Source organism: Orcinus orca, chromosome 3 (assembly GCF_937001465.1).
Source record: "Orcinus orca chromosome 3, mOrcOrc1.1, whole genome shotgun sequence".
NCBI lineage: Eukaryota > Metazoa > Chordata > Mammalia > Artiodactyla > Delphinidae > Orcinus > Orcinus orca.
The window spans coordinates 182556228-182580697 of record NC_064561.1 but is presented as its reverse complement, the minus strand read 5'-3'; positions in this window follow the sequence as shown (position 1 = coordinate 182580697).

Genomic DNA, 24470 nt, shown 5'->3' with positions numbered 1-24470 from the left:
TAAGTCAAAACGTGAGGACCTAAAAGTGAAAACAAAGAAAGTAATGAGGGATTAGGAAAGAGCTTCCAGAAGATGGTGGAGGGAATGTTTGACGTTTAGTGGAAAATGCACCTGTCACCTTGGGTCCACAAACACACTGCACTTGGGACATCCAGACCCATCTTCCTCAACTTGAATGGAGGTCAATACTCCCTTCTCTTGGGACTTCCCTGGTGGTTCAGTGGTTAAGACTTTGCCTTCCAATGCAGGGGGTGCGGGTTCGATCCTTGGTCGAGGACTTAAGATCCCACATGACCTGCGGCCAGAAAACCAAAACATGAAACAGAGGCAATGTTGGAACAAATTCAATAAAGACTTTAAAAATGGTCCACATCAAAAAAATCTTAAAAAAATGAATACCCCCTTCTCCTGGCTGTCTTGCCCAGGTCAGCTGGGGGCACACAGAACACCTTCCCCTGCTCCACGGACTCGGAGCCCAGAAGGTCTTGGGTGAGGTGTGAGGGGGAGGGGTGGACTGCCACATCCAGACAGGGAGCCTGCCTTCCTTGGTGTCCCGCCTAAGACCAGCCTCTGTGTAGTACTTTGGGGGTCAGAGAGCTTTCACCTTAACCATTTACCCTTATCCCCTCAACACTGCTGAGGGATATGGAGCGGGTATCAATCATTTCTAGGTGAGAAGAATGAAGCTTGGGGGGAGGGACAGCTGGCCTTCAGTCACACGGTCAGCTCAGGGCAAAATTAGCTCCAGCACGCAGCCCACGCTCCCACAGGCCTGATTTGTTTTGTTTTGTTTTATCCAATTCAGATGTCAATCCCAATTCATATTTAGATACTAAGTTTGGAAAGACTAGAAGGAAAAATTTAAAAAACACAAGAGGAGTGGAATCATTCATGTTTAAAAAATAAGTTGAGCTTGCATAGAAAGGTGGAGGGTGAACCCTGCTTCTGCCCATGCCAGCCACATGGATGAAGTAAATCCCACCTACCTGGCCATCCTCACCCCTGCAAGGAAGGGATGGGCCCTCCGTTGGGAGCCATGTATTGCAAAAACACCTCGGCTGTGCACAGAATCCAGAGTGTGATTAGCCCAAAAGGTAAATGATGTTTTAAAAGAGGGTCAAGAAAAGATAAATCCTGCTCCTTCAGTCCAAGTGTTCCCTAAATTCATGGTTGGGGAATGAAGAGGGTGAGGACAGAAAAGGTGAACGGAGTGGTACCAATCTGAGAAGTGTGAGAGCGAACAAGAGGAGGGGCTGAGATGAGGGCAGGAAGAAAAAAGACAGGAAAGAGCAAAAGAGAAAAATAATGTGTGTGCACAAGCGTGGAGATTCTTCGCTTTCCAGGAGCAGTGGTTTTAAGGTGTAGGTACCGGACAGGTGAGAGAGACGCCGATAACACAATCCATTCCTTACTGGGAAACGTGGGGAAAGCACGTGCCTGTCAACCAGAAACAGGGGCAGACCTCGATCAGGGGCAGCAGCGAGATTCTCTACCACGAGCTGAGTACAAGTCGCCCATTCTCTGCTCTTCCATGGATCGCTAATCAATCAGCAAACATTGATCTGTCCTTTCAGCATGAGTGCACTGTTATAAGTTTATCAGGAGCTCAAGAACACAGGAAGCTAGAACCTCGGCCTCCTCAAGCTGGGAAGAAACATGAGCCCTCACTGCACTCCTGCAGGAAACAAGACTGAGTTGAAATAAACGGGATGGAGGCAGGAATCAGCAGGCTTTGATGAACAAAGAAAGGAAGGCACTGCCATCTGGCGCATCCAAAGACATCCCAGGATGGGAGGCGGATGCTGGCTGAGAAGAAGGACCCTGGCTGGCCAAACTCTGAGAAGCCTTTGGACTTCGTGCTTCATCTCTTCTTCTGGACGATGAGAGTCTGCTAGGCTGCTGGTGCCCAAACATTCTTCGTGGGTGGCTTTACTTTCTCTCACAAGCCTTACGTTTTAAGGTTCTTGAAATTCTATGTTTAAGTGTTCCCTATATAATTCTACCAGGTAGATACAGTCACTTATTATAGAAAAGTTGTTTTGGTTTGGGGGTAGAAGTCTGATTTCAGAAATTACCTCTTCTGCTGTAAATTGTATAAACTTGACTCCTGGGACTAGACTAGAGTCCAAACTCTGTTTTTTTCTTCACGTGGGTAAGATTGCAAGGACTCTGACGTGCATAGTCCTGCCTCAGATGAGTGGGCCCCGTGCTGCTTCTCGTAGTAAAGGTGCGTTGAATCTACTCATTAGGACCATTTTTCCCAAGATGAGGCCAAGATCCAGAGGCCGAGGTCCCCTCCCCTCCTTGCTCCCCACCCCCTCTCCCCTGCATCTCCTTCTTAGGGGTCTTTGATTTCAAAGGCAGCTCTGCTCATCAAAGAAAGAGGAAGGGGGCATGGCCCAGAGCAGCTAACTACTCAGGACCCTCTTCCCCCATATGCCCGGATCTCACATGTTCCCCTTTAGTTTCTCCCATATAAAAGAATAATAGAGAAAAAAATGATGAAAGTATATTCTGGATAAAAGATGTATAGACATGTCTCACTCCATCCGTCCTCACACATTCGGAGTCTTCATTCCCGTAGAGTTTGTATAACGGAAAGGAAAACACCCACCGTGGTACAGGATGTAATCGACAGGCACATCATGATTTTGTTTCCACATTCCCAGTGTGGAGAGTTAGAACATAAGTAGCATGAGAACGTCCATTAGAATAATTCACTATTCATCGTGAATTATAAATGACACGATGTACTGTTCCTACATGCCTAATTTAAACTTAGAATTTAGCCCTGTGAATTGGTTATTGAGTGATAAAGGCATGGCCATCTTTCTTGGGGCTGGTGTTGGGCTCTGCCTGGGTTTCACCTCTTGTTTGGTCGTCCGGGCTGTCTGAGGAGCCCTGTGTGCCAGCAGCCCCGAGACGCACGTGCTGTCAGGCCTGCTGGTGGATGGCCGAGGGGAGATCAGGCCATGTTTCCTCCCTGAATCCAAATTAGTCTCGCAGCTGGAGAGGCATCAGTGGCTGATAATGGCCTAACAATCTCCAGCACTAACAGATATGACCTCGGCAGCAGTGACAGGAATGCGAAATGCGGGCTCATCTCCACCCGGAGCTGGGCCGAGCTCGCACGCTGCCACGGGAGCTTGGAGCTGACTCGAAGAAGAAAATGTCCTCAAATGAAAAGAATAAGGCAAATCAATGTGTGGCTAGTTGCATAACACCCTCTTTGTGGCACAATAGCTTATTCTCCTCCAGCACCCAAGAAAAGAAGTTTGCTTATAGGGATGCTTAAAATGACGGTGGACTTTGCCATGTAGGTCGTTCATTAAAGGAGGAATCGTGGGTCTGTTCATCCCTCGATGCGGTTTCAAACCAAATTGTCTTGTCTGTGCACCTCTGATGCCCGAGGAAAGAGGCGTGAGCCATCGGAGCTCGTGGCCAGTGTGAGCCCTCCTCCACTCCCAGCTGAAGACCAGTAGCCTCAGGGGACATCTCCCTTCTGTGTTGTATTTGGAAAATTTTTCTTTACCTGAAGTTCACGTGTCCATGGGTTACTCAGATACCATGCAGTCAACATGGGCTGGGCAGCTACCCAGCGCACTGGGCTGGAGATACAAAGGGACCCGTGAGGAGCTCCATCCCCCAGCCAGAGAAGGACACAGGGATCTGGAGGGTGGTGCCGGGTAGCAGGAATTGGACAGAGGGACCGTCTGCAGGAATGTGGCTGGATGACCTGCAGCCCTGCCCCTGGCTTGGGAAAGTCTTCTGCTCTGGGTTCAGATGAACTTTCCCCTCCTCTAAGGAAATAACAGCACTAGATCTGCTTCACATTTATGGGACAACAACAGGTATTCCTGTCTTAAACAAATGAAATTGTGCAATATGCCAATTGCGTGTGGACCATCCAGCCACTGAGATCTGCGCCAGGACTCCGGAAAGTGAAAGCCCTTCCCCGCCCAGCCTGTGCTGTGAGACCCTGTCACCCACACAGGCAGGATTGACCCCATTGACCTTCAGGGTCTTGGACTCCAAAAAAATACAGAGCATGTAATAAAACCTTTAAAAAAGGGGCCTTCTCTTATGGAGAAGTTATATCTAATGCTGGACAATGGTGATGCTTTGGGAAACATAAAACAATCAGAGAAGAAATTAATTGTGCTTTTGCACAATTGCCTGTTTTCAAAGGCAACTCTAATGGTTTCTACATGGAGCAATGATATTTACGCATAAAAGATCTACTGATTTTAATTTCATCTTGAAAAACATATGAATGCAAAATATATTGGTGAAATGCAAACGTATTATACCATAAAGAACAGACAATCTAAGTGCATGTGGCCAGCACGAGGCCGGGGAGCAGAAGCGCCGTCAGGATGGACACGGCCTGCCCCAGCTTCTGTCCGAGGGGGATGCAGCCGCGTACAACACATGCACACACACATTTACACACTCTCTCTTACACACTCAGACACACACAGGAGAAGGTAGTATGCCTGCTCACCAGACTCTTCCTATGATATCCGCAAAATGAAGGGCCCACAAAGGCCAATCACAAAATACTGGGAGGGATTTCGTTTGCTTTTTTGCCTTTTTAAAACGTTACAATTTCAATCTGAGTTGATTTCAACTGATCCTAGCCATACAGAGACTTCTCTTTCTCCAGCTCCGCGTGGGAGGCTGGGGACTGCTCAGCGGGGCCGGTTTCCCTGCCAGGAGCCCACATCAGACCCGGCAGCAGTGCCCGTGTGACGCATGTGTCTACCAGGTACCCTGTGAAGGCCCATGAGGACCATTTGCAACCTTCGTGGTTGCCGAGGCCTGTCCCGATCCTTTAATGACATTTGCCGCTCCTGATGTCTGCGGTGGGGGAACATCACCCCCTTTTCTAAAGTCACAGTAACAATCCTGGCTCACAACCCAGAGGAATACTGGGGTGTTGGTTCCCACAGCTCCTGAGGTGCCCACCACCACACCCCAGAGACACAGACAGACCCACCTCGGGATACCCTCCCCAAGCTTGACCAGAAGCGGAGGAGTTGGGATGTCTAGTGCTTGGACAGACCAGGAGCCCCCTTTAAGGATTCCAGTTACTAGGAATCCACCCGTCTAGCCCAACAACAACCAGTGCCGCCGTCCAGATGAGGGTCAGAAAAGCATTGCGCTCCTGGAACAGGGCCTGGGATGTCCTGGAACCAGGCAGTCAGTGAAGGAAGAGTCAGGTCCCCCAGGAGTGTGTGTGTGTGTAGTGTGAAGGCAGACACAGCCATCCTGCTGAGTCCACAGGACACCTCCTAGCCGATGGTGAGGGTCCCCAAAAGTGTGGTCCACTGGGTTGAGAGCCATAGCTCCTGTCTAGGTAAGAGGAGGTGAGGAGTATTTCTTGCTTCCACCAAAGTCAAAAACAGGAAAGGAGACCCACACAGTCTGGAGACTGCCGAGACCCAGGCCTGCTCCCTCACAGAAAATACCGCCACGCAGATCCCGGTGAGGCAGGCCTGGCTGGCGGACTTCCTGGGAGCTATGGTTTGAACCAGGTCTAGAAGAGAAATAGGGTTTTGCCTGTTGGGGAAAAAGGAAGGAAAATGCAAAGAGAAAATGACTCTCCCCATCATTTGGTCTCACACTGCAAAGCCCCCATGCACGTCTCTTCCCTGGCTTTCGATACTGGTCTCTGGGCTTCTGACCCAGCCTCAGCTGTTTGCTTCCTTGCCTCCCACCCCCTAGAATATATTTCAGTGGATTTTCAAGACCAGAAAATAGATGCTTTAAAATCCTATCCCGGAAACAGGATCGATTACGCTGAGAAGGGCATTTGAAAGAGAGGAGCCGGTAGCTCAGAAATAAAGGCTATTAGAAGTAGGAAAAATACAAAAATAAGTAGAGAGTACAGAGAGTAACAGGATTGGAGTCAAGGGTGTTCTGAATGAAGGAGACCCCACAGAGACCCCGAGCCTTGATTTTAAGTTTTGAGAGACAAGCCACGCCCTTGGTGGGAGGTGGGAGGAGCTGGGCTGTGGCTGTGCCCACCCCACATCCGTCCATGCTCTGAAAGCCTATGGCTCAGGCTCACCCCCTCAGAAATACCCTCCCAAGTGCCGCCTCCTCAACCCCCCTCCCCTCTGAGATTCTCCCTCCTTGAGTGTTTGCATCACAACCATTTCCATGCAAGTGTGTCCATCACATATTCTGCTCTAATGATTCATGGTTGTCTATGGCTTGTTTTCCCAACTTTGGAGGCTGAGAGGCCTTTTGCATTCACCCTGGAGCCTAGCATCATGTTGGACCGATAACATTGCATCAGTGGAGTGGCCAGGATGACCTGTGTGTTTATTTCTCCCCGTTTACTTACATACTTACCATCTCAGTCCATGAGGTGGGCACTCACTTTTTGACTTAAAAGATGCAATCTCTGCTGTTTGGTGGGTTCTTCTCTCTCCACCCGCATGCTACCTGGCGGTTTAGCCATGCCTGCTGGGCACACAGAGTGGACAAAGGGGAAGATCACATAGTTGGACACCGTGGACCCAGAGGCTGTGAACAAACATCTCCTTGAGCAACAAAATACAAAGTAACTATAAGGGACTAAAAATAAATGTGTGCATGCGCATTTGGGGCAAATTCTGGACAACAAAATACAAAAAGACCAAAAACAACACAACTTCTGAAGAGCAGGGAGCAAAAGCAGGGTACTGTGCATGCCCCCTGCACACATCACCACCAAGGGGGTGGGCAAGACCCCCAAGCCACCCCTCTGTCCCAAACCCTGGACCCACCCTTACCCTCACCCCATATAAGGAACCAGCTCGCACTGCCCCCACCCCAGGTCAGGGAACAAGCATGGAAACCTGTTACTTGTTTTTGTTTCCTCCTGCGGCCCCAGGGGCCCAAAAAAAGCCTTGCCTGAATTTCTTAACTGGCCTCTTATCAATTTCTATTAATTGGGGAAGGCCAAGAACCCTTGTTGGTATCAGGAAGAGCCTCTGTGCTTAGGGGCACGGGCACCATGCACTTCTCAACACCCTATCAAAGCCCCTCCCAGTGGAGCGTCTGTCCACACCCACAGCGGTCCGGGATGTACTGATTTTCTTAAAGCTTACTATGGAATATGCATCTTGGATTTTTTCTGTCTTTTCCACTCATTTCAGTAGGGCACAGTGAGACGTCATCAGATACTTGGGGGAAAGGTAGCCTGAGTTTGTAAAAATCTAAGCGTCTAATTTGAGACACATCAGCCCCTTCTTTTGTAAAGATCATGCTGGGGTTAACTTCAGCTTCGGAGACCGGCTGATGTGAATTGAGAATGCAGCGCTGGTGCTTGCTTGCTGTGAGGCCCTGGTCAAATTAGCACACTCTTATGACCTGGGCATTCTCAACTGTCAATGGAAATCACCACAGTGCCTACCAAGCGGCATTCCTGTGATCACTGAGCAAAATGTATTCAAGTGTGACGTTCTTAGAACTTTGCTTAGCCCACTCAAAGGTATCAACACCTGCTATTTTTAGGAATAGTTCATGAGGATCTAAGTTTTTCAAATAGAAGTTCTCCATACAGTGGTTTATTAACATACTTGAATTTAGAAGGTACAGGAGCATACCAAACCCATGTTGACATTCTCGGGGGACCATGGCCTCTAGTCAAACTTTATAGTCTATCAACCTTTATGTATAATGTGTATGTTATTTCATGGAAGCCTCATCACCTGCCCTGTGATCTGCATAGTTTATCCAGTCTCTAGATGAGGAAGCTGGGACAGAGGGGGCTAAAGTACTGCTGTAACCAACGGAGTTTGGGTGGGAACTCTGTCTCCAGGGTCCTTCACACTTTTATTAGTCAGAATTCTCCACAGAAATAGAGCCAATAGGCTCCAATATATACCAATAGGATATATATACACATATATGTATATTACACCACATTTCATATCAATATATATCGCGTGAAGAGACTCATTATACGGAATTAGCTCCTGTGATTACGGAGGCTGAGAGGTCCCCAGATCTTCCGTGTGTAAGCTGGAGACCAGGAGAGCTGGTGTAGCTCTGAGGCCAGAGGGCAGATGATGTAAGGCCCCACCCACGAACAGGAGAAGCTGGATGTCCCAGCTCGGCCATCAGGCACAGAGCAAACTTGCTATTCCTTTACCTTCTGTTCTGTTCAGGCCCTCAACAGATCAGAGGAAGACCACCCACACTGGGGAGGACCATCTTCTCACTCAGTCCATAAATTCAAATGCTCATCGCATCCAGAAGCACCCTCCCAGACACACCCAGAATCACGCTAAGTCAATATCTGGGCCCCCATGATCCAGTCAAGTTGACCCATGGCATTCACCATCCCCCTGCTGTACCAGCAACACAATGAAATGCTCCTGGAAACCGCTTTATCCTGAAATGTCTTCACATGTAGTTGAAAAGCAGCCTTCGGGACAACCAAATCCCAGCATGATGGTCACGTCAGTGGGCACCAAACACCATGAGAGTGAAAGAAAAAATCACACAGACTCAGGAAACTCAAGCCCAAACATCCTCCTCCTCCTTCCTCTGTGATTCCACTCTGAACCCAGGACGACCGTGCTTGGATCCACGGGCCCCTGGCCTGTGGAAAATGATGTGGCTGATCTCTTGTCACCCTGAGCCCCCCTCGTGCTTTCACCTTGATCTTATTAAACAAAACATAAGAAGCTGATTGCACAGCAGAACGCAATTGGATGGCAGGAAGAGTTCACTCATGTGAGGTAGATTAACTCCCATGAAGCATCACTCTTTAATTTGCCCCATTGTAAAATGTCATTGACTACATGCGTCTTTTTAATGTCTGAAATTTCTGACCTAACTATTAGCAGCCTTCCCTTGACCACGGGGAGAATCGACTGTCCATCGCACCAACACACAGTCCCTGTTCCCATCTGATAAAATGCACACCCACCACTCAGGTTTCCCAATGTCGCCCGACTGTTCTGGGGTCTCCTTCTTCCATGACAGATAAGTGAATTCTATATCATTTTAGTGAATATTAGTCACTATATCATCCAAATCTTTTATCCAAGTAAATGACGGCACCATCTAGACTTAACGGTTTTTCCCTTAATAAAATCCCCTGATAATATCAATGTACCTAGGTTTTCATTATAGCTGTTTTTGGAGCTACATGTGGCTTGTGAGATTGAAGTGGACATTTTTGAAACTAACATTTTCTTTTCTTTTCTATGCCAAAAGTATGTGTCTTTCGGTAGTGGAATATAATCCATGAGACAAGTTGAATCGGGGGCTCTTCGTGGTACCAACTCTAGAATATTCTCTGTCCTGAATTCACTTATTTTACTTTGAAAGATCTTCAAGCGACATTGTGGTTTGGATTGTGTAGGGTTAGAGTTATAAGCTGTTGAGACTTGTGTGGGTTTGTGGACGTGGGTATACACAGGCGTTTTGGTAAGTGTGTTCCTTTTTCTTCCTCTGCATCTTTTTAAAGATTCCTAATGCTCCCTTTCCTCAAACTATTTCCACATGCTGTACAAGTGACCTTTTGTCCAAAATCCCAATGTCCTCTTCTGTGAGAGGCAGAAGGATAGACTCCACCTCAAATCCTGGCTTCCCCACCTTACACAATGCCCTCAATCCAGCTTCTATGCCCAGATCACCCTGCGCCATGAAACTGCAGGTCTGCTTTCCAGCCCAAGCCTCATGGGAACCGTGCAGACCCTCCACACAGGGTGACAAGCTGCCTGTCACCTGGTTATTATGACCTGCGTGTCTGGAAATTTCCACGCTGGTTCCCAAGGCCAGGCCTTTGCTCCACGGGCGTTTATATGCAAAATGTACCCTTATCCCCATACACTCAGGGAGCACACATTATCCTGTGAGGGTGGGAAGGGTTGGAGCAGCTTCTCCAGGGCACATGTATGTAGCTCGGGCTCCCTTTCAGGACCGGTAGCCCCACACTAGGGTCACAGAAGACAGACAAATTGACAGTATAGTGTATCTACTGCTTAGGAAGTTACCTTCCAATGATGTAAAAGGACAGATGATACATAGATGTAAAATATGTGAAGAGTGTGGACCAGTGTTCATCCCCTTAGAAGTCCATGGATTCACAGAACTCATGATGCTGGATGCATTAATTATGAAGGCCCTTGCATTTACTCTGTACTTTTAAACATTGCCTATGTAATGCACATTTCTATAAGGCTGATTTTGAATGACACTTTCAGAGTGGTTTTATTAAACGGCAAGCTGTATTTGAAGAAGTAATTTGTAAAAACAACACAAAACTATAAGTAAAATTGATTTCATCGCATTTGAAACATGTGGTGCTGATTTTAAGATACAGTATACAACAAAAATTGTTATAAGGTGTGCACATCTATTTGAGACAAAGTTTATATGGTGATAAAATGTTTTCTATATGATGGGGGAAATGGAAATCCCGTGTCCCCACAAATGGACACGTCATCCTTGAACCTGGCCGCCACGCAGAGAAGCTTGAGCCTCGGATGAGGAATCACCACCTCACTCACCCTGACTGCTGAGGACCCACAGCCAACACCCAGCCTGGTGATAACTGCTGTTGCATAACTAATCCACAGGCCTATATTCATACTCGCCTTGGTTCTAGAAAAGCCCATGATAACTTAGAAAGTTCATTGGTACACCATCCACTCTCTGAGCAAGGTGTAGCTGAGTTTCCGTAACTGAAGAGCCCGCCCAAAGAGAGGACTTTTGACTCACAGGAGTCCAAATCCTCTGGCATCAACTCTGAGCAGTGTCAAGTTCCTCAAAAAATCCCCACATCACCTGGGCTCTGTCCTGGGTTCTTGCTACAATCCTGTGTTAGAATCCCTGGTCCAGCACTAGACGGACAGGTCCACCTCATCTGGGGGCTGAAAAAACAGATCCTTTGACACCTTCTGGGAGCGTCAAACACACCTGGGAAGGACTGCCAGCTGCCCTGCTTCCCTTTTCATTCCCACTGCTCTCCAGCGGTTAACCCGCTCTCCAGCGGTTAACCTGTTCTCCAGCGATTAACACGCTCTCCTGTGGTGAACCCTCTCTCTTGTGATTAACCCACTCTCCATTGGTTAACCCGCTTCCCTGTGGTTAACCCGCTCTCCAGCGGTTAACCTGCTCTCCAGGGGTTAACATGCTCTCCTGTGGTTAACCCGCTCTCTTGCGATGAACCCACTCTCCAGGTGTTAACCCGCTCTCCAGTGGTTAACCCGCCCTCCATCTAACTGTCTTTGCACTTGACTTTACATTCAGACATTGAATTTTCTGAGTTGCTCCAGATACACAATCTTCTCCTGCTGTTCTATGAAGAATATTCTTTCTGTAGAAAGAGCACCGTTTTCAGGCTCTGGCAAACTACAGAGTGACCCCAGGTCCAAAGTGTGACGACCAGCATCAAGTGAGAGCATCTCAAATGAGGGCCTCATGGTCTGTGCACGTTTTTCCACATTCAAAACAGATTCCATCAGGGCATGGTATTCAGGAGATATATAAGAACACAAGTGAAGGCATCATGCAAATGATGACTAATGTACATAAAAAAGGCTTGAATGTGGACCACAACTGCATGATTAGGTAGGTATTCAGTGATTCGACAGGTATCCAATTACTTGTATGTCAGGATCCAGTGTGAGAGTCTTCTTATTCTTGGCATAGTTCACATGCGATACCTGTGTTGGGCATCCCTTCTGGTCCTAGCACAATTGGAAATGGTTTTGATCACAGATGTTCTTTTGCTGGAGACCACAAGGCAGAGGGGGGAAGACTACACCAAGCAACGTTAAGGGCACATCCACACAGGCTGGTTATTACAAAGGTCCAATAAGGTTACCTGTCTCAGGGCCCCAAAAGCATTGCCCATGAACCATAGCAGGTACAGTGATGGTGACACACGTCCACGAGTGACTGGCCAAGGAAATTGTAGATTATGTTGTGTTTGCTCTTTTTAAGGAAACATAAAAGTATCTAATAAATGTGGGACGAATTTCATCCAATGGGCTCATTTTTGTTCACGCTTTGACGGCTAAGTTAAAGGTAGGATTGACCTGGAGAATGCAATACACATGGAGCTCCCCTTTCCCTGACTGGGTGAGTCAGGTGTTACCACAGTTAAAGCAAAGCCAGGCAAGTCTCCCCTGGCATGGGAGCGACTGGTATATAAAAGAGCTTGTCGAGTTGAGTCACTAACAGTAGACGGGATGAGCACCCAGTGGTCACTCAGAAAACAAAGCTGGACAAACCAGAGGAGGAAATGGGGTCTCGTCCCCCTCCTCGCTCTCTTCCTCCTCTGGTCACTAAACCTGGAACTTTCCATGGGCAGAACAGGCATTCAGTGCATTCCAGGCAGGAAAAGCTCCCAATTTCAAGGCCCCCAGTAGTTGCAGAAAAGAGGAGCTGATTGATGGATGATATCAAAAATGTAGGAAGATTATTAACTACCCCCACTCTGTCCATGTGGCTGCATTCACAGCTTGGGGAGTTTGAATTAGTATTTCAGTTTTCAATATTATTTAAGGCCAAACTATAAAAATAGAAGTAAGGGAAAAGAAGGAGGACACAAAAGAACCTAGAGTCTTCTGAAATAATAAACAAGGTCCAAAGAATTACAGAGGGAGCTGGAAATATCCCCAAATGCAAGCCAGTGAAAAGCAAAGATGGCAGCACATACAATGACCAAGGAGCCACTGATCAATACAATACCATGCGGAACGCTACTCTGTTAGCTGCCCTGTTTTTTCTCAGTAGTTTTTAGCACATTTTGTACAGAAGTAATTAAATTAAGAAAATGGTTCCGTGGTACCCCCTTGATTTAGCACCCGTCCTGATGAAAATGCCTTCCTTCCATTTGTAATCAATTAATATATGCGGCCTCCCGTTTTTTTGGGGTTTTTTTTGTTTTTTTTTTGAAGTGGTTGAACAATTACCCATCTCCCATTTACAATTACTCCCATAGTAATTATAGTAATTATTACTATTAGGTTCTACCACATGAAATGGCCGACATTTGGCCCTGTTTGACCATAAAAACATGACAATTTCCAATGACTCAAATAAATACATATTTGGATGCCTTCTTTAATGAAGAAATAAATATGCTTATCAAAGATTATGCATCCCTTACAAATAATCTTCTTCTGCAGAAATTAGCCACTTCTAAGCCAAAGTCGAGGACCAAGAACATGAGCCACTTGTGAAGTTGTGGCAAAACCATTTCTCCAACACAGTTGGCAAAAGCCAGATTGGAAGTCAGTGGTTGTCAGAAAATGTGGGGAGTATAAAAATGAAGTCTTGAGGGCGCCTTCAAGATTGTGGACAAGTAAGACGTTGAGATCACCTTCCTCCCCGCAAATACATCAAAACGACATCTACATGTGGAACAACTCCTACAGGACACCTACTGAACACAGGCAGAAGACCTCAGACTTCCCAAAAGGGTGCACGAGGAGAGGGGATTGAGATCACCACCTAAACGAGCTCCAGAGACGAACACAAGCCACAGCTATCAGCACAGACCCCAGAGACAGGCATGAAAAGCTAAGGCTGCTGCTACAGCCAGCAAGAAGCCTGTGTGCAAGCACAGGTCACTTTCCACACCTCCCCTCCCAGGAGCCTGTGCAGCCCGCCACTGCCAGGGTCCCATGATCCAGGGACAACTTCCCTGGGAGAACACATGGCATGCCTCAGGCTGTTGCAATGTCACACCAGCTTCTGCCGCTTCAGGCTTGCCCTGCATTCCATACCCCTCCCTCCCCCCTGCCTAAGTGAGCCAGAGACCCCTAATCAGCTGCTTCTTTAACCCTGTCCTGTCTGGGTGTGGAACAGATGCCCTCAGGTGACCTACAGCAGAGGAGGGCCAAATCCAAGCTGAACCCCAGGAGATGTGTGAACAAAGAAGGGAAAGGGAAATTTCTCCCAGCAGCGTCAGGAGCAGTGGATTAAATCTTCACAATCAACTTGATGTACTCTGCATCTGTGGAATACCTGAAGAGACAAGAAAACATTCCAAAATTGAGGTGGTGGACTTTGGGAAAAACTGTAGACTTGAGGTTTTGCTTTCTGCATCTAATTTGTTTCTGGCTTTATGTTTATCTTAATTTAGTATTTAGAGCTTATTATCATTGGTAGATTTGTTTATTGATTTGGTTGCTCTCTTCCTTTTTTTATTTATATATATATATTTGTTTTTTTTTCCTTATTCTCTTTTTGTAAGTGTGTATGTGTATGCTTCTTTGTCTGATTTTGTCTGTATAGGTTTGCTTTTGCCATTTGTCCTAGGGTTCTGACTGTCTGTTTTTTGTTTGTTTGTTTGTTTCTTGGGGATTTTTTTAGTATAGTTTTTAACACTTGTCATCACTGGAGGATTTGTTTTTTGGTTTGGTTGGTCTCTTCTTTCTTTCTCTCTTTCTTATTTTTTATTACTTTTTTATTTTTTATTTTTAATGATTATTTTCTATTTTAATAACTTTATTAACTTTAACTTTATTTAACTTTCTTTTGTTTCTTTCTCTTTCTTTCTTTCTTTCTTTCTTTCTTTATTTCTTCCTTTCTTTCATTTTCTCCCTTTTCTTCTGAGCTGTGTGGCTGACAGGGTTTTACTGCTCTGGCCGGGTGTCAGGCCTGAGCCTCTGTGGTGGGAGAGCCGATTTCATGACATTCATCCACCAGAGACCTCCTGGCCCCATGTAATATCAAATAGCAAAAGCTGTCCCAGAGATCTCCATCTCAATGTTAAGGCCCAACTCCACTCAACGATCAGCAATCTACAGTGCTGGACACCCTATACCAAACAACTGGCAAGACAGGAACATAAACCTATCCATTAGCAGAGAGGCTGCCTAAAATCATAAGTTCACAGAAACCCCAAAACACACCACCCAACATGGTCCTGCCCACCAGAAAGACAAGATCCAGCCTCATCCACCAGAGCACAGGCACCATTCCCCTCCACCAGGAAACCTACACAATCCACTGAACAAACCTTAACCACTGGGAGCAGACACCAAAAACAATGGGAACTACAAACCTGCCGCCTGTGAAAAGGAGAGCCCAAGCACAGTAAGTTAAGCAAAATGAGAAGACAGGGAAACACACAGCAGATGAAGGAGCAAGGTAAAAACCCACAAGACCAAACAAATGCAGAAGAAATAGGCAGTCTACCTGTAAAATAATTCAGAGTAATGATAGTAAACATGATCCAACATCTTAGAAATAGAATGGAGAAAATACAAGAAACATTTAACAAAGACCTAGAAGAACTAAACAGCAAACAAACAATGATGAAGAACACAATAACTGAAATTAAAAATTCTTGACAAGGAAACAGTAGCAAAATAACTGAGGCAGAAGAACGGATAAGTGACCAGGAAGATAAAATAGGGGAAATAGCTACTGCAGAGCAGCATAAAGGAAAAAAGAAAGAAAATAATTGATGACAATCTCAGAGACCCCTGAGACAACATTAAATACACCAACATTCTAATTATAAGGGTCCCAGAAGAAGAACAGAATAAAAAGGGACTGAGAAAATATTTGAAGAGATTATAGTTGAACACTTCCCTAATATGGGTAAGGAAATAGTCAGTCAAGTCCAGGAAGTGCAGAGAGTCCCATACAGGATAAATCCAAGGAGAAATATGCCAAGACACATATTAATCAAACTATCAAAAATTAAATACAAAGAAAAAATATTAAAAGCGGCAAGGGAAAAACAACAAATTACATACAAGGGAATCCCCATAAGGTTAACAGCTGATCTTTCAACAGAAACTCTGCAAGCCAGAAGGGCGTGGCAGGACATATTTAAAGTCATGAAAGGGAAAACCTACAACGAAGATTACTCTATTCAGCAAGGATATCATTCAGATTCAATGGAGTAATTAAAACCTTTACAGATAAGCAAAAGCTAAGAGAATTCAGCACCAACAAACTAGCTCTACAACAAATACTAAAGGAATTTTTCTAGGCAGCAAACACAAGAGAAGGAAAAGACTTACAATAACAAACCCAAAACAATTAAGAAAATGGTAATAGGAATATACATATCGAAAACTACCCTAAATGTAAATGGATTAATTGTTCCAAGCAAAAGACGTAGACTGGCTGAATGAATACAAAAACAAGATCTATACATAGGCTGTCTACAGGAGACCCACTTCAGACCTAGGGAAACATACAGACTGAAAGTGAGGGGATGGAAAAAGATATTCCATGAAAATGGAAATCAAAAGAAAGCTGGAGTAACAATTCTCATATCAGACAAAATAGACTTTGAAATACAGACTATTACAAGAGACAAAGAAGGACACTACATAATGATCAAGAGATCAATCCAAGAAGAAGATATAACAATTGTAAATATTTATGCACCCTACATAGGCACACTTCAATACATAAGGCAAATGCTAACAGCCATAAGAGGGGAAATCGACAGTAACACAATCATAGTAGGGGACTTTAACACTGCACTTTCACTAATGGACAGATCATCCAAAATGAAAATAAATAAGGAAACACAATCTTTAAATGATACATTAAACAAGATGGACTTAATTGATATTTATAGGACATTCTATCCCAGAAGAACAGAATACACTTTCTTCTCAAGTGCTCATGGAACATTCTCCAGGATGGATCATATCTTGGGTCACAAATCAAGCCTTTGTAAATTTAAGAAAATTGAAATTTTATCAAGTATATTTTCCAACCACAATGCTATGAGACTAGATATCAATTACAGGGAAAAGTCTGTAAACAATACAAACACATGGAAGCCAAACAATACACTACTAAATAACCAAGAGATCACTGAAGAAATCACACAGGAAGTCAAAAAATACCTAGAAACAAATGACAATGAAAAATGACAACCCAAAACCTATGGGATGCAGCAAAAGCAGTTCTAAGAGGGAAGTTTATAGCAATACAAACCTACCTCAAGAAACAAGAAACATCTCAAATAAACAACCTAACCTCACACCTAAAGCAATTACAGAGAGAAGAACAAACAAACAAAAAAAAAAACAAAGTTAGCAGACAGAAGAAATCATAAAGATCAGATCAGAAATAAATGGAAAAAAATGAAGGAAACAATGGCAAAAATCAATAAAACTAAAAACTGGTTCTTTGAGAAGATAAACAAAATTGATAAACCATAAGCCAGACTCATCAAGAAAAAAAGGGAGAAGACTCAAATCAGTGGAATTAGAAATGAATAAGGAGAAGGAACAACTCACGCTGCAGAAATACAAAGGATCATGAGAGATTAATACAAACAGCTATATGCCAATAAAATGGACAACCTGGAAGAAATGGACAAATTCTTAGAAGAGCACAACCTTCTGAGACTGAACCAGGAAGAAATAGAAAATATAAGCAGACCAATCACAATCACTGAAATTGAAACTGTGATTAAAAATCTTCCAAAAGACAAAAGCCCAGGACCAGATGGCTTCACAGGCGAATTTTATCAAACATTTAGAGAAGAGCTAACACTTATCCTTCTCAAAATCTTCCAAAATATAGTGGATTGAGGAACACTCCCAAACTCATTCTACGAGGCCACCATCACGCTGATACCAAAATCAGACAAAGATGTCAAACAAAAAAGAAAACTACAGGCCAATATCACTGATGAACATAGATGCAAAAATCCTCAACAAAATACTAGCAAACAGAATCCAACCACACATTAAAAAGATCATACATCATAATTAAGTGGGGTTTATCCTAGGAATGCAAGAATTCTTCAATATACGCAAATCAATTTCATACACCATATTAACAAACTGAAGGAGAAAAATCATATGATCATCTCAATAGATGCAGAAAAAAGTTTTCAACAAAATTCCACACCCATTTATGATAAAAACCCTCCCGAAAGTAGGCATAGAGGGAACTTACCCCAACATAATAAAGACCATATATGACAAACCCACAGTCAACATTGTTCTCAATGGTGAAAAACTGAAACCATTTCCACTAAGATCAGGAACAAGACAAGGTTGCCCACTGTCACCACTCTTATTCAACATAGTTTTGGAAGTTTTAGCCACAGCAATTAGAGAAGAAAAATAAATAAAAAGAATCAAAATCAGAAAAGAAGAAGTAAAGCTGTCACTGTTTGCAGATCCCATGATAATATACGTAGAGGATCCTAAAGATGCTACCAGAAAAGTACTAGAGCTAATCAATGAATTTGGTAAAGTAGCAGGATACAAAGTTAATGTGCAGAAATCTCTTGCATTCATATACACTAATGATGAAAAATCTGAAAGAGAAATTAAGAAAAACTCCCATTTACCACTGCAATAAAATACCTATGAATAAACCTATCTAAGGAGACAAAAGACCTGTATGCAGAAAACTATAAGACACTGATGAAAGAAAATAAGATGATACAAATAGATGAAGAGTTATACCATGTTCTTGGATTGGAAAATGACGATACTACCCAAAGCAATCTACAGATTCAATGCAATCCTTATCAAACAACCAAAGGTATTTTTCACCACACTAGAACAAAAATTTTCACAATTTATATGGAAAGACAAAAGACCCCGAATAGCCAAAGCAATTTTGAGAAGGAAAAATAGAGCTGGAGGAATCAGACTTCCAGACTTCAGACTATACTACAAAGCTATGGTAATTAAGACTGCATGGTACTGGCACAGAAACAGAAATATAGATCAATGGAACAGGATAGAAAGCCCAGAGATAATTCCACACACATATGGTCACCTTATCTTTGATGAAGCAGGAAAACATATACAATGGAGACAAGACAGCCTCTTCAATAAAGGGTGCTGGGAAAACTGGATAGCTACATGTAAAAGAATGAAATAAAACACTCCTTAACACCATACCCAAAAATAAACTCAAAATGGATTAAAGACTTAAATGTAAGGCCAGACACTATAAAATTCTTAGAGGAAAACATAGGCAGAACACTCTATGATATAAATCACAGCAAGATCCTTTTTGATCCACCTCCTAGAGAAATGGAAACAAAAACAAAAATAAACAAATGGGACCTAATGAAGCTTAAAAGCTTTTGCACAGCAAGAAACCATAAGCTAGATGAAAAGACAACCCTCAGAATGGGAGAAAATATTTGCAAATGAAGCAACTGACAAAAGATTAATCTCCAAAATATACAAGCAGCTCATGCAGCTCAATATCAAATAAACAAATACATCTGTGTCTTTATTCCTGTCCTACTCCTAGGTTCTTCAAAACCAATTTTTTCTTCTTTTTTTAGATTCCATATATATGTGTTAGCATACAATATCTGTTTTTCTCTTTCTGACTTACTTCACTCTGCATGACAGTCTCTAGGTCCATCCACCTCACTACCAATAACTCAATTTCATTTCTTTTTATGGATGAGTAATATTCCATTGAATATATATGCCACATCTTTATCCTTTCATCTGTTGATAGACACTTAGCAGACGGAGAAAATGGACTTGAGGACACGGGGAGGGGGAACGGTAAGCTGGGACGAAGTGAGAGAGTGGCACGGGCTTATATACGCTAACAAATGTAAAATAGATAGCTAGTGGGAAGCAGCTGCATAGCACAGGGAGATCAGCTCAGTGCTTTGTGACCACCTAGAGGGGTGGGATAGGGAGGGTGGGAGGGAGAGGCAAGAAGGAGGAGATATGGGGGTATATGTATATGTATAGCTGATTCACTTTGTTATAAAGCAGAAACTAACACACCATTGTAAAGCAATTATACTCCAATAAATATGTTAAAAAAATAAAACAAAATATATAAATAAATAAATAAAAAGTCGCTGACGTAAAGGTTAAAATCTTGTGTTCAGTTTGAAAGTCAATTAAAATTGCTTAAAAGTTAAAAAAAAAAAAAACACAAATAACCCAATGCAAAAATGAGCACAAGACCTAAATAGACATTTCTCCAAAGAAGATATAGAGATTGCCAACGAACAACATGAAAGGATGCTCAACATCACTAAGCATTAGAGCAACGCAAATCAAAACTCCAATGAGGTATCACCTCACACTGCTCAGAGTGGCCATCATCAAAAAATCTACAAACAATAAATGATGGACAGGGTATGGAGAAAGGGAACCCTCTTGCACTATTGGTGGAATGTAAATTGATACATCCATTATGGAGGAAAGTATGGAGATTTCATTAAAAAACTAAAAATAGAACTACCATATGACCCAGCAATCCCAGTACTGGGCATATACCCTGAGAAAACCATAATTTAAAAAGAGTCATGTACCACAATGTTCATTGCAGCTCTATTTACAATAGCCAGGACATGGAAGCAACCTAAGTGTCCATTGACAGGTGAGTGGATAAAGAAGATGTGGCACATATATAAAATGGAATATTACTCAGCCATAAAAAGAAACTGTGGCACATATATAAAATGGAATATTACTCAGCCATAAAAAGAAACAAAACTGAGTTATTGTAGTGAGGTGGATGGACCTAGAGACTGTCATACAGAGTGAAGTAAGTCAGAAAGAGAAAAACAAATAACATATGCTAACACATATGTATGGAATTTAAAAAATAAAAATAAAGGTTCTGAAGAACCTAGGGGCAGGACAGGAATAGAGATGCAGACGTAGAGAATGGACTTGGGGACACAGGGAGGGGGAAGTGTTATCTGGGACGAAGTGAGAGAGAGAGTGGCATGGACATATACACATTACAAAATGTAAAATAGATAGCTAGTGGGAAGCAGCCGCATAGCACAGGGAGATCAGCTCGGTGCTTTGTGACCACCTAGAAGGGTGGGATAGGGAGGGTGGGACGGAGACACAAGAGGGAGGAGATATGTATATGTATAGCTGATTCACTTTGTTATACAGCAGAAACTAACACACCAGTATAAAGCCATTATACTCCAATAAAGATGTTAAAAAAAAAAAGGAGTCTCGAATAAACTGGATGAGAAGTACGTTCCTTTTGATTGTTGTCTCCTGCTTTTTAGTGTTCTCAGCAAATGGCTGTATCTTTCAGATTCTCTCAAGGATTTTTAGATAAAAAGAGAGGTTTTATCTTTGCATGTCTATAAGCAGAGAAACACTCCAGAGACCAGAACCTACAGGCAATTCAAATAAACTAAATCCAATCAAGGTAATATCAATGCCAGAATTAGAAGAAAACCCAGAGAGAATATCAATAACAACATTAAAACAGCAGGTTTCAACTGGAATCAATAGGCAGAATAAACAGAAAAAATTAAGTCACAAAGTGTTAGTAGATAAAAGCTCCCCACTCATTAAAATTCTGTTTGTTTTGTCTTTTTATCAGTGTACCTATATATCTATGCAAGTATATCAAAGTTTGTAATGTAAAAGAATGATGAAATAATCTAATTAATTTCCGGTGTCATTTCACATATTTCTTTCAAGTTAGAACTGCAATATTGATAGTAGTTTGCAGTTTAATAAAATATCTTTATGTCCTATTAACTCCTATATCAGGTTGTAATAAAAGCCACTTTCTATCAAATAGCTAAACTTCAAAAGAGTTTTGCTTTGATCAGAAAAAAAAAAATCAGGTTCATTCTATTTATACTGAATAACCTCGCTCAGTTGCTCAGTTTCATAGAAAGACAGTTGTCTGGAGCTGCCATTCGCTCAGGAAAATATTCCAATGCGCAAAAAAATCTCAGAAAGGCAGAATATATTGAGGCAGCCAGGGAACGTGGGAATCTCGCTTTTTACCTCCGTGGGCAAAGGGGAACCTGGCTCTGGCAAACACTGTGGGGACTGTTGGAAGGCAGCAGCACAGGGGTCCCCCCGGTGGAGGTGGGTGGCTTGCACCCACCCAGAGTATCACCAGGTCCTGGCCAGGGCAGTGGAATTTCAGGAATGCACTTCCAACTACTGGGTTCTCCTTCTTCCACTGACTAAGACCTGTGAGATAATTTTACATCCTTGCCAGGATACAAAAATCGTCATCTGGCCACTTCGCTCGATGGTGGGGATGGAGGCACGACTCCGAGAGGTGTGGTCAGCCGTGTTGTCCCAGCTCGGCTCTCATCACCGGACACTACCTATCTCTGTAGTCTCTGCCCTGGCCTATGCCTCTTGCAAGGCCAGGTGCCAGGCTTGCAACCTGGATTATTCACAAAGGGTACAAGCACTGAGCCCAGAAACCAATACTAAAGGTCTGGGGTGTCCTCGGGTTTTTCTTTTTAGCAGCAGCTGAAAAAAACATTAACCACTAACCAGGGCATTTCATTAAGACTTTATTTATTTGGTGTCTTTTCACAAAGGAGACTTCAAATGCACCTGCTTTTCTGGGAATAAGCCCAAGTGGTCAGGGGTCCTAGGAGGGACAATATGGGGAGGGTCCACCCAGAGCCCCCCAGACACAGTGCCGCAGGCCAGCTCCGTCCAGGCGAGGGGCAAGCAGCCTGGGGTGCAGACGAGACAGGCAATCTGGTTTGGAGCCCCTTGGACTGGGGGCAGCTGTGTCCCAGGGTTTCCATCCCTGCTGTTCCAAGCCTGGTACCTGGCACCCAGGAGGTGCCAAATCAATGCTCCTTGAAAGAGTCAACGGCAGGTGTAAACAGGGGCGTGCTGGATTATATTTGAACAGCTTCCACTAAACCTGGTGGATCCTCCTTTCCATGCATATAGGCGAGGTCCTGCTTTGGTGAGGCTGGAGATTAGAGGCAAAGCTGCTCTATCCTCTGAGAGGGAGGGGAAGGAGGCCAGCTCTTCTGTGCCGGGGGTTCCTGCCAGTCAGAAGGGGGTAGCCACCACTTCCCAGCCCCTGGCTAGAGCAGCTTGCCCTGGCCTGTGGGTCCCCAGAGAGGGTGCTTGTCCCAGTGACACCCCTGGTCTCCTTGGACTCACAGCGGAGGCCCTAAGTTTGATGCACAAACACACACTTCTCCTTCTCCTCCCTGCCTCCACCCCAGCCATGTGTCCAGGTCTCCCACAGCACAGGCAGGTAATGGGTCCACCTTTCACATACAGAAAGGAGTTTAGATGTAATAAGATGAGATTGGAGAGCCGGAAATCATCCCAGACCCCTGAGAGGAACCTGCAGCATGTCACACTCCCAACAAACAGTAAGTTTCAAAGAAAAAGCCAATCATAAAAACAGTAGTCCAAAAAATGATCCTGGAAAAAACTGGGGAGTTGAGAATACAGATTGTAGATTGAGGCCCTGAAGGAGGTGGGGAAGTTTTTCCTTTATTTGCATAAAATATTGTAATTTCATACACATTGAAGCTTATCTTCAGAGTCTGTTTAGTGTGATCAGAATGCCTTTGCAGCAAGACCTGTGGGTTCCAGGGCACCATCTCCAGCATTTGGTGCGAATTCCCCTCCACCCTTCAGCATCCCTGGCCACCAGCACGACCTCCACTCACTGTGGCTGAAGCTGGGGAAAGCAGCTTGGACACTCTGGATGCGTCCAAAGGCCACACCCACCTGGGTTCAGGGGTTGGAGGGGTGTGAAGTAGGGTGTCCCAAGTTCATGCAAATTCAGGCCATGACTGGGTACCTTTTTGCAAATCGTAACTTTGTCCTGTAAACAGTATCAGTAGCATTTTATCCAAGGTGACTCTTTCTGGACACTTTCTTTCCTCTTAGTTTTTTTCATCCTGATGTTTCTGTTGAAAAACCTCAGTTTGGCACAATTCCTTAAAGTCATCTCCAAAACGGAGGATGTGAGCAAGATGACCCACAGAGGCACCGGGTAATAGTTAGAAATAAGAGCATAGAGAAGTTAGACTTTCTTAATATCATTGTACCGTCAGTAGTGTGTGTATAATTTAAGACTAATTTTACATGTATTGGCTCATTTTTTCCCACTGATGGGTGAATGATTTTTAAAAATGGAGGTACCATTAGTCTATCACAGTGGTTCTGGATCCAAGAGATTTGGGACCCCAGGGCAAATGTCTGGGGATAGTTTGGTTGTCACCAATTGGGGGGTGCTACTGGCATTTAGAGAGTTGAATCTATGGATGGTCCTGAATATCCCATGGTGCACAGGGCAGCTGCAACACAAAGGATTACAAAGGTCACATGTAGATTGGGCTGAAGTTGAGAAACTCTCATCCACCAACTAAAATCCAAGAGCTCGAGACTGGAAGGGCAGGGCCCAAGGTGGTGGCACCCCTGGGACCCCAGAGGGGTGCTTGGCACCTACCAGTACCCCCCACCCACAAGCCTTTGCTGTCCTGCTCCAGTCTGGGGTTATCCTTCTGCCCCATAAAACCAGCCTGGAGGTCTGACTCCAGTCAACAAGCCTGCTCCACCAAGGCTATACTGAGTCGTTCAAACGCGGGTGGCCACCTACGAGAAGAGACACAGTCCCCCTCCATGGGCTCAATGGCTTCCAGGGGACATATGTGCGTTGTCTTCCTCAACTCCAGAAAGGTCGTGCATGAGCAGAGTGATTGCCAACCAACCTTGGAACGGAATCGTCTGAAGGTTTTTAGAAACCAGATGGGT